Source organism: Phascolarctos cinereus, unplaced genomic scaffold, assembly GCF_003287225.1.
Source record: "Phascolarctos cinereus isolate Bilbo 61053 unplaced genomic scaffold, phaCin_HiC Scaffold_1;HRSCAF=81, whole genome shotgun sequence".
Taxonomy (NCBI): domain Eukaryota; kingdom Metazoa; phylum Chordata; class Mammalia; order Diprotodontia; family Phascolarctidae; genus Phascolarctos; species Phascolarctos cinereus.
In genome coordinates this window covers 209071876-209083298 of record NW_027555514.1, presented here as the reverse complement: position 1 = coordinate 209083298, position 11423 = coordinate 209071876, and positions in this window count along the sequence as shown.

Below are 11423 nucleotides of genomic sequence, written 5' to 3'. Positions count from 1 at the left end.
ATCTGTTTTCCTTCTACTACTCCTCCTTTCTTCCTCTCTCCCCATCCCCTATCGCTTGCTCTTTCCTTTTATTTTCCCTTCCCTTATTTCACCCTTCACTGCCTCTGTAGGTGAAGTTTATTTTGAATAAACTCTCTTCACAATTATGTTCTCTCTTAATCCTGTTCTCTATCCTCACTTGATTCCCTGATGAATTCCGTGTATATCCATACTAAACTCTGTGTGTGTGTGTGTGTGTGTGTGTGTGTATTCAATTCTCCTTTGTCTAGTTCAGATAAAAGTGAGATTTATGTGGAGCCTACTCCCCCAAGCCATTTCTCTATGTTTGTATAATTATATACTATAATTACATATAATTATATGTATTTATATAAAATATATTTTACTTATGGAAAATGTTTACATATTTATGTAAATTTATGTAAGATAGTAAGTTCCATACCTTCCTCCCTCTTTCCTTTTGCCTTCCTATTTCTTTTTTTTCTTAAGATCCTCAAAATGGCAAAACTGCTTCAATTCCCTCTGCCTTATTTATTCCTCCTTTGATTTTTGAAGACATTAGGGTTCAGAGGGGTCACTTGTTTCTTCCACTTCTGTTAGAATATAAATACGTCATTATCCTATACCTCCTTCCAAATGCTTAAATATATTTACTTTTGTATGTTTCTCTTGGCTTCTGTGTTTTTTTTCCAAGTATCTATTTAGCTTTGGATTCTTCATCAGGATTATGTGTAAGCCCCTTATTTAGTTAAAGATCCAACTGTGGCCCCATCCCCACTTCCAAGATCATATTCAGCTTTTCTCGGTCTTTTGCCTTCTAGGACAGCATATTTCAAGTTCTCCTCTCTTTTATCTGGTAGCATGTGGTCTTCTGTGATCCTAACTGTGGCTCCTTGGTACTTGAACTCTTTTTCAGGGTGCTCTTAGTACTTTTTTCTTTGACCTGGAAGTTCTGCACTTTGGCTATTGGGCATTCAGGTTTCATTTAGGAGATTATTGGCGCATCCTTTCCACTTTCACTTTTTGCTGTGATTCTAATAAGCCTGGGCAATTTTTATTCATGACTTCCTAAAACATAGCATCTATATGATCAACAATTTGAGGTTGTTTCAATGATTCTTCTCTTTGACCTGTATTCTAGGTCAGTTGTTTTTGATAGGAGATACTTTATATTTCCTGACATTTATTCAGTCTTTAAATTTTGTTTTAATATTTCTTGTTTTCTGTTATGTCCAATCTAATTTTTAAGGAATCTGTTACTTTAATAGTTTTGTATCTTGTATGGTAAGCTATTCTTTTCCCAATTATTTACTCCAGAGCTCTAATTTCCTTTCCCATTCATTCCTCTAGAACTCTCATCTTCCACTAATTTTAGTTGAACTTTTAGCAAATCTGCGATTTTCTTTGAGGTTTTGCTTATAGATGACATGGAATTATTCTCATCTTTTAGTTTTTTGTCTTGAGCATCCCTGGCCCCAGAATATTTCTTTATCTTTGGTGTTTTTTCATCTTTACTAATTTCTCCAGCCTTACTTTTTGATTGGGATTTTGTGTGTGTTTGAGGCTCTAAAAACTTCTACAAGTACTAGTGGGACCTTTTGGGTATTTATCTGCATTATCCGGGGTCTGGATAATGAGTCCTATTGTAAAAGCCTGGAGCCTCGAGGCCACATGTGGCCTCCTAGGTCCTTGGGTGTGGCCTTTCAACTGAGTCCAATTTTCACAGAACAAATCCTTTTATTAAGGGGAGTTGTTTTGTGACGCTTGGATTCAATCAAAGGGCTGCACTTGAGGACCTAGAAGGCCACAGATTCCCCACCCCTAGTCTATAGCAATGCTCCCATAAGACAAGTGTGTAACAATGGGATCTAAAAATTATAGTGAGATATAAACACCCCGACAATGTCACTGAGGTGTGTGAAATGTTCTACTTCTTTATGGATTTCGGTCACTTTCAATTTGTTCTCACACAAACCAGTCTGTGTTCCCAAAGACTGACCACCACCATAAGGTTGTATTCAAACTCTTATAGAACTCAAAGTTAGTTTCCATAACCCTGTTAAGAAAATATGTCACTCTAGATCTTGAAGCCCTATCCAATGTTTTCTATCTATACAACAAGCCACTTACAATAATGAACATTTTAGACCTTAAATTCAACTATTTACTTAATAAGGCTAAAGAAATAATACTATAGGTACTAATATATTAAAACAAACAAATAATAAAATAATTCAATATATGTACATTTGTACATATATGTGCTTATGTATCTACCTATACCTATATAATGAATATATATGTGTATACACATACACACACATATATAGTTCTTCACCATACCTTTTTAAGGTAAAAGAGTAGTGTGTGTGTGTGTGTGGTGTGTGTGTGTGTAAAACTTCCTGTGGTGAAGATGTTCATAAATAGTAACACATTGAAGCCTAAAGGCTAGAGCTGCGAATTTCCCTAAACTCTTGAGTTTTCCTCCCTCGTATGTTTCCATGCTAGATTCCTATAATTGTGTGCCTGTTCTTCACCCTATGTACTGAAGCTAAGAGTGTGCTCTGGACAGACACAAGCCATTATGAAAAGCTTCACGTTTCTCCAACTCTAGGTGGCGCTAAGGAGTAATGACGGTTACTGTCGCTCCTGGTCCATGAAATCAGCTCTCTGGACCAATGGTTTGTCACTCAACTGAAGCCTTTCCTCTGAGTGCTACTGTCTTAAAAGGTGCTTTTTCAGCCCCCCTGCTGTGTCTTCACGTCTCCCCAGGTTCCTCTAATCTTGCCTTTCTGCCACTTTCTCCCTGTAGAAACTGTAGTTCAATGGCTTCCCTCAGAGCTTTCAGACTCTCTGTGGCTCACCTTTTGCTTAAAAAAATCACAACTCCCCAAATCAGCATTCCTTCTTCACACACCTCAGTATTCAAATGTTTATAAGCATTCTCATTTTCTTAATCATACCCTCATTAGTCACAAGAGTTATGTGTAAATTAGCATATATACTATGAGGCGTTACAACTTTGGAATCCTCTGATGGTAGAGTGATGCTCTCAAAGCTGTATTTCTTTACATTTGTCCAGTTTTTAATAAGTAAAAGATATTTCTCTGCCTCTTTATAATGTTCAATTGTTTGCATAAAAGCGAGACATAACTCTGCATTGTCCTCAAATCCACACTATGGATCATGTTCTCTGAAACTGTACAAAATCTCTTGTGGAAATTGTGTTTCTTCACCCACATATTTTAGCAGCCTGTATTAAAACAAAGTTCTTTTTGTACTTGTATTAGGTATTTAAATATTCATCCACAACAGCAGCAATATTCATTGACAATAAATACAAATCTCTTCCTTCTCAAAAAAGCAATTTTTATGTCCTTTGTTTTTAAATCATAAGTTTGCTCCTCATGAAAAGGGCTGTAAGGAGATACTGTGAATTTCAAAGTCCTCAGGATGCCAGCCAGTATGCTACATGATGGTGGTCTATGTAGTATGACTTTCAATAGGCAGTTTCTGATGGGGTCGTCTATGCAGGGAAGTCTACAATGGGCAGTCGATACTGGGGCAGTCTATGAGTTTTGATCTTTTTTTTTTAAGTTTGCCAAAATTTATTTTAATAGGAAAGTGTTGCTAAGAATTAAAATATTTAATGAAGAAATGAGCAACTAAAGATTCATTTTGAAAATTAACCCAACATCTTACAACTCATAGCACAATACACATGATAATTTTCAATGTGAATATAAAAAATGCACAATAAAATGTTAGAAAAGTATTAGGTCAAGTACCTTTAACAGCTGTGATCTTGGGGGAAATTTTATAAATCAAAGGATAAATACAAACATATTAGATAAAATAGGCAATTTTGATTACAATAGATTTTTTAAAAACTTTCGTATAAAAGCAGAATAAACAGAAAAGTTACTGACTGGGGAAAATGCATTAAAAGTTGTAATATAAATCTTATGTCTAAATATATAGTAATTTAATACAAATATAGAATCCCAAGCTCCTTTTTGGTTTTTTTCCCCATTGGTTGAAATTTTTTTTTTATTAGTTTCTACAAATTCAGTTCACTTCTTGTTTTCTCTTTTATTTTTTAAAAATTTATTTATTTTTAGTTTTCAACATTCACTTCCATAAGATTTTGAATTCTAAATTTTCCCCCTCCCCTGCCTCCCCAAGACAGCATGCAATCTGATATAGGCTGTGCATGTCCAGTCATATTAAACATATTTCCACATTATTCATGTTGTGAAAGAAGAATCAGAAGAAAAGGGAAAAACCATGAGAAAGAAAACAAAAGAAAAGAAAATACTATGCTTCAATCTTCATTCAGACTCCGTAATTATTTCTCTGGATATGAATAGCATTTTCCATCACTAGTCTTTTGGAACTGTCTTAGATCATTGCATCGCTGAGAAGAGCTAAGTCTATCAAAGTTGGTCATCACGCAGTGTTGTTACTATCTTCAACTTTCTCCTGGTTCTGCTCACTTCAGTCAGCATCAGTTCCTGTAAGTCCAAGTTTTTCTGAAATCCAACTGCTCATCACTTCTTATGGAACAATGGTATTCCATTACATTCATATATCACAACTTATTCAACCATTCCCCAATTGATGGGTATCTCCTCAATTTTCAATTCTTTGACACTACAAAAAGAGCTGCTATGCATATTTTTGTATATATGAGTCCTTTTCCCTTTTTCATGATCTCTTTGGCCTACACAGCTAGTAATGATATTACTGGATTAAAAGGTATATACAGTTTTATAGCCCTTTGGGCACAGTTCCAAATTGCTCTCCAGAATGGTTGGATTAGTTCACAACTCCATCAACAATGCATTAATGTTCCAATTTTCCCACATCTTCTGCAACATTTATCATTTTCCTGTTTTGTCATGTCAATCTGATAGGTGTGATATGGTATCTCAGAGTTGCTTTAATTTGCATTTCTCTCATCAATACCCAGTCTCGTTCTGATCATTGTCTTCCTACAAGATTCTGAGTCTCAGTTCCAGGAAAGAGATATAGTTGCAGGCTCCAGGATTCCTTGGCTAAATGTTAGTCCAGTCTCCCATTTCCCTTCCCCTAGAACAGAGTATTAGGTTTCCCTGGCTTATCTCCTGTTCTAGGGATATGTTTTTTTGGATGGACCCCCTTTCCTACTGTCTGTGTCTGTGTCTGTGCAATCCGGGGCTGGCAAAATACATGTATTGTGATGTCTCCTAGAATTATTTGATCAGGTTTTGGTCCAGTGTGTCTGCTTTTGCTGTGCTTTCCCTTCCATCTCCCTCACCTACCGCCCCCCATGGAACAGTTATGTGTGAACTATACTGTTCTCCTTCCATTCACTTGACCATCTTGAGAAGAGTCCCTGATTAATTTATTTTTAAAGTTGTATGAGAACAGAAGTGCTAAGAAAAGTAAACTGCTGAAGGTTTTAGTTGACTCTGTGCTCAATGGGTGGCAACAATCTGATAAGGTTGTCAAAAAAGTTAATGTGGAATCAGGCTGTATTAATGGAGGCATGGTGCCCAGGACTTATGGAATTTATACTTTTGGTCAGGCCGAGAGTATAAGTATATACTATATATCTAGAGTATATATAGTATTTAGTTCTAGATACCACATTTTGGAAAGGGTATTGGTAAGTAAGAAAGGGTCCAGGGGAGGGCAATCAGAATGGCCTCAAAACATGTCATAAGATAAATTTCATTTAAAATATCTACAGACAGAATAAAATACTTAGGAGTCTATCTTGCCAAGACACACACAGTAACTATATGAGCACGATTACCAAACACATTCCACACAAATAAAGACAGATCTAAGTAATTTGAGAAATATTAATTGCGATGGGTAGGCAAAGTCAACATAATAAAAATGACAGTACTACCTGATTTACTGATTCAGTGTCATGCCAATCAAATTACCAAAGAATCACTTTATAGAGCAAGAATAAAATCATGACAAAATTCATCTGAAGGAATAAAAGGCCAAGACTATCAAGGGAATCAACGGGGGCGTGGGGGAGAGAATGGGAAGCAAGGGGACTGACTATATTATGAAGCAATAATCATCAGACAATTTGATATTGGATAAGAAATAGAGTGGTTCCACAATGGAATAGATTAGGTATGCAGTACGCAGAAGCAAATGAGTACGGAAGCCTGTAGATAAACCCGAAGATCTCAGCGGTTAGGGCAAGAATTACTTGACGAAAACTTCTAGGAAAGTAACTAGCAGAAACTAGGCAGAGACTAACATCTCATAACATATACCAAGATGAGCTCAAAATGAGTACAAGAAATAAAGGGTATATTATACATATATATCTAGATAAATAAAAACAAACAAATAAATAAAAGGGTAAATATATCTATATTTAAATACATACGTATATAAAGGGTGATTTCATAAACAATTAGGGGAGTATGGAAGAAATTGCCTGTGAAATCTATGGATGGGGTAGAGTTCATGATCAAACAAGAGATAGGGAGGTCCATGGGGGTGAGATGGATACTTCTGAAAATATAAAATTGGAAAGGTTTTCACAAACAAAACAAAAACAGCCAAAATTAGAATAAAAGCAAGAAAGTGGGGGAAATTTTTGCAGCAATTTTCTCTGATAAGGTCTCATTTCTCAAATATGTAGAGAACTGAACCAAATTTTTAAAAAATAGGAGCCACTCCCTGATTGATTAATAGTCAAAAGATTTGAACAGGCAGTTTTCAGAAAAAGAAATCAAAACTATCAAAAGTCATATAAAAAACCCTAAATCATTAATAATTAGAGAATTGTTATTCAAAACAATTCTGAAGTACCACCTCACACCCATCAGATTGGCTAGATTACAGAAAAAAAAAGTGACAAATGCTGGAGGTGATATGGGAAAATACGGACACTAATGTACTGCTGGTGGAACTCTGAACTAATCCAACCATTCTAGAGAACAATTTGGAACTATGCCCAAAGGCTATAAAACAGTGCATAACCTTTGAGCCATCAATACCACTTCTAGTTCTATACTCCAAAGAGATCAAAGGGAAAGGACCCATGTGTATAAAACATTTATAGCAGCTTTTGTGTGTGTGTGTATGGTGGCAAAAAGTTTGGAAATTGAGGTGATGTCCCACAATTGGGGAATGGCTTGAACAAGTTGGGGTATATAATTGTGATGGGATACTATTGTGTTATCAGAAATAATGAGGGGGATGGTTTCAGAAAAACCAGGGAAGACTTATATGAACTGATACAAAGTAAAGAGAGCAGAATCAGGAAAACATTGTACACAGTAACAGCAATGATTGTAACAATGATCAACTGTGAAAGTCTTAGCTACTCTAATCAATACCATGATCCAGGGCAATTCCAAAGGATTCATGATATGAAATACTATCCACCTTCAGAAAGAGAACTGATAGATTCAGTACAGATTGAAGAATTATTACCCCGTTATTTTTCTTTCCTTCCCCCCCCCGAGCATAGCTAATGCAAAAATATGTTTCGTGTGATTTTATATGTATAATGGGTATCACATTTCTTGCCTTCCCAGTGGGTGGGGAGGGGTGGCAGTGGAAAGAGAGGATTTAGAACTGAAAATAAAAATAAAATTTAAAAAATGAAAACAAACAAAAGGTCATGTCACATAATATTTGGTTTAAGGAATTGGAGATATTTGACCTGGGGAAGAGAAGACTTGGGCCAGTGTAGGGGAAGAAATGTGGTAGCCATCTTCAGTATTTAACAGTTTAGCAATTGGAAGAAAGGGATGACTTGTTTTTCTTGTTCCCAAAATTGTGAACGAGGAGCAATGGGTGGAAGTAATTTTTTTTTTTAAAAATCCCCTTTAAAAAAAAAAGTTACACATGAAGTATTATACATTTAAAAGGAATAGCAAGTTGTACATAATAGATTTTCAGTTTCATGTACAATCATCTTTTTTTCTATTCTACTGTTATAGACATGCTTCTTATTTCTAAAGTTCAGAATAAAATAAATTTAGAAAAAGAAAGAAAAGAAGCAAATTGAATCCTGATTGTAAAGAAAAATAGAACTATCCCAAAGTGACATAGGCTGGCTCTAGAGGATGTGGGCCTTCCCCTCAATAGAGGTATTCAAGTTAAAACTCAATCAGATGACCATTTGTTAGGTATATTATAGCGGTAATTCTTGTCCAGGAAAGGTGGGATAAATGGCTTTTCCCTTAGTTTCTATCATATAGGGTAACAAAACTAACACAACCTCATTCCCAGCCCTAGGACTTCAGCTGGTGCTGAACCTAACAAGGCAAAATACTTTGAGCAATATTTAAACATCTTGGAATTTGACATTTTTGCTGATCTTCCTAGACAAAGAAGGATAGCAGGGTTTGGTCTGAGTTACACAGAATTTTGAGAGAAGCCCGTGAAATTTGGAACTGGAAGGAGATGGAAAGAGAGAGGAGTAAGTTGGTTTCCCACATCCCACACATATAATAGCCCCTTGCTGAGCTCCTGTCTAAATTGTTCCTTCCATTGCTCTGGTACCAGGGAATCCCCAAAGTCAAATATCTCTGGATTTACTTCATTGGTTGAAGAGCTATAGCTCTTACGATGGTCCCTGCAACAGATATTCTATTCTCTTGTGTGCAAAGGTGTGCTGGGAAATATTGCACAACTGACTGTCCTGGAAGAAAAATATTCTTTGATGTATTTTAAGTTTAATCCCATTAAATATTTTCTCCATCAATTTCTTAAGTCTCGACAATCAACAAAACAATAAGTCAATCCCTGATTCGTGGTATTTGCCAATTTCCAAGATATAAATGCAAACACTGAAAATTTAGCGACTGGCTCTCTTGAGCTGGTTTGAACTGATTCTAATACACTCCTGCCTGTATGCTTCTGTACAAGTTGCTTAAATGGTCAAATTGGGCATGTATTAAGTCCCAGGATATTTTGATGGTATTTTTCTAACATCCTGATAAGACTAGCATTGGTTCTTATTAGAGCTGATACTCTATTTATAGCTATCAGACAAAACTAGAGCCAAAATGTTCATTGCCTTATTGACACCAATAATATCTTCAGGAAATCCTGAAACTACTTTCTGATGTATAAAGGAGTCTATTCTTATATATTAAATATACATTTATATATTATTTAATTAATTTCCAGCTCAGTCCAATGACAATATTTACCCATTCACTAAAAAGTGCTATGCCAATTAAACAATTTGGTCAACTCTAACAATCCAAATTAGAAATGATAACAGTTTCAACCATAATTATCAGCAAAGTTCCTGACAAGTAGGAAGCAAAAAACTATGCTAAGATGGCAGTTATAAAACAATTGGTATTCCCTTAGGCAACATCATATAATGAGCATTAATAGTCAAATATGATTGAATAGTGTAAAGGGTTCAGCTCAGTGAAGTTAACTCAAAAAATATGAACACAATTCCAAAATCAAAAACAAAATGGAGATAAAAAAAATAGCTTCACAAAACACGATGAAATTCAAAACAGAGCAGACAATCTGAATGATAACTTCAGTGGTAGAGTAGAAAATAAAATACCATTGCTATCAGTAAAGTATGTTTCAAAAGAAAATTGTATTTCAAAATTTAAGGAAAAACTCAATAAGATACAAAATTAAAATTAAATTTAACATACAACTACCTCCTTCAAAAGTAATGAATATATCAGGCTAAATTCAACTTCAAGTGCAAGCTGTAAAATACAACTTTATATATATATGAACTTTATACAAAATAAAACTTATATTTTGTAACAGAAATATCAAAATGGAAAATTCCAAAAAAATTCAAATTATGAACACTTGAACAATAATTTTTTTAAAAATAATGCTTTTAAAAGCACAAAAAAGCAAAGTTGGAATGGTGGATAGCAATTCCTGGGAAGGAAGAGAAAAATTCAGAATTTAAAAAAAATTTAAAAGCCCAGAATTCAGTTCCCAATTATAATTGCTAAGCGTCATCAAGGTGGCCAGCCATCTGTCTTCTCCATTCCCCCACTCACCAGAAAAGGGTGTAATCTAAATCCTCACCAACTACCCTATTTCAAGGGCTGAATAAAGATGGGACTTCCTCTTCTAGCCCTCCTTTTTTATTTCCATCTCCCTTCAACTCTTTCTCTTGAGATTGAGGAGAGAAGTGCTTAGCCTCGAGCACCCATATCTCATCCAGCACTGTAACACAGGCTCTTGACTATAGAAAAAGAAAAGCCCATACTTCATTTTCAGATTCCCTGCCAGTTGTGAGATTCAGTGATTGTTAATAAAGGTTAAATTGAATCAATATTGGTTTCATCTGCTCCTAAATGAATTTTAAACCATCAAACCATATTGAAAGACCCAGTTTTACATACAGTTTATATGAGATTTAAAAGACACAAAACCTTAGAGCCACCCTACCTGCACACTCAAGCAAATAAATAAGGGCATATGCAAAGGACAAAGATCGATCTCTTAATCCAGAGAAACTAGGCTTAACACTATTGATAGCAATTTAAAGGGGATGCATGAAACATTGCTTTCAAATTTCCATCCTAAAGAATGGAGAGGAATAGGGTAATAGAAAGGAGATGGCCCTCAGCCACATGGGTTCACAGCTGATGGAACAGACCACTATGGATGGACAGATATGACTTGCAAGTGAATGGGATTTAAGTGACCCAGTGCTGTGCAAAGTCACTAGCTTCACTTTCTCCTCCTGAGCCATCTGGGTCCAGTGGCAAGATATAGATCAGGATGACTGGAGATGGCTCAGAGTGACTCTGGTGATCTTTGGATGTCCAATCCCTCTCACCATCAGCACTGGCTTTGTATGAGTTGCTTCAAAATCCTGTCTCCTGCTCCTGGCTTCTACAAGGTAGAAGCATGCCATCTATCTACTAACTCTCCCTTCTCTCTACTTCTCTCCCCCAGCTCCAACTTTTATGGGCTTTTCTCAAAATTTTGCACAGCTTATTTGAAGCCTGATGATATTTCTTGGCCAGGAAGATCAGTAATAACTCCAGATCCCAAGATGCTTAGCTGTCATTCAAAATATTTGACTCCTAAGATCTTCAGAACCTTAGCAGTACAGTAGCTAGTTAGTACTAATTAGATAGGTTCTTAAGCTGATATCCATGAACTTCAAAAATTATTTAGATAACTTTATTTCACTGTAATTGGTTTCTTTTGTAATCCTATATATACATTTTATTTTATGCATCATTCTGAGGGGTCCCTAGGTTTCACCTGGCTATCAAAGGAGTCCAGAGGGACATTTTTGAAAAACTAATTTTAATTAATCTTTTTAATTAAGAACCGCTGAATAGGAGAAACCAGGGAAAGAAATCTCAAGTTAGCACAGCTGAGCCCCTTTTATTATTCCTTTGAGACTGATAGTAGTATTATATAATGTTCCTGCAGGG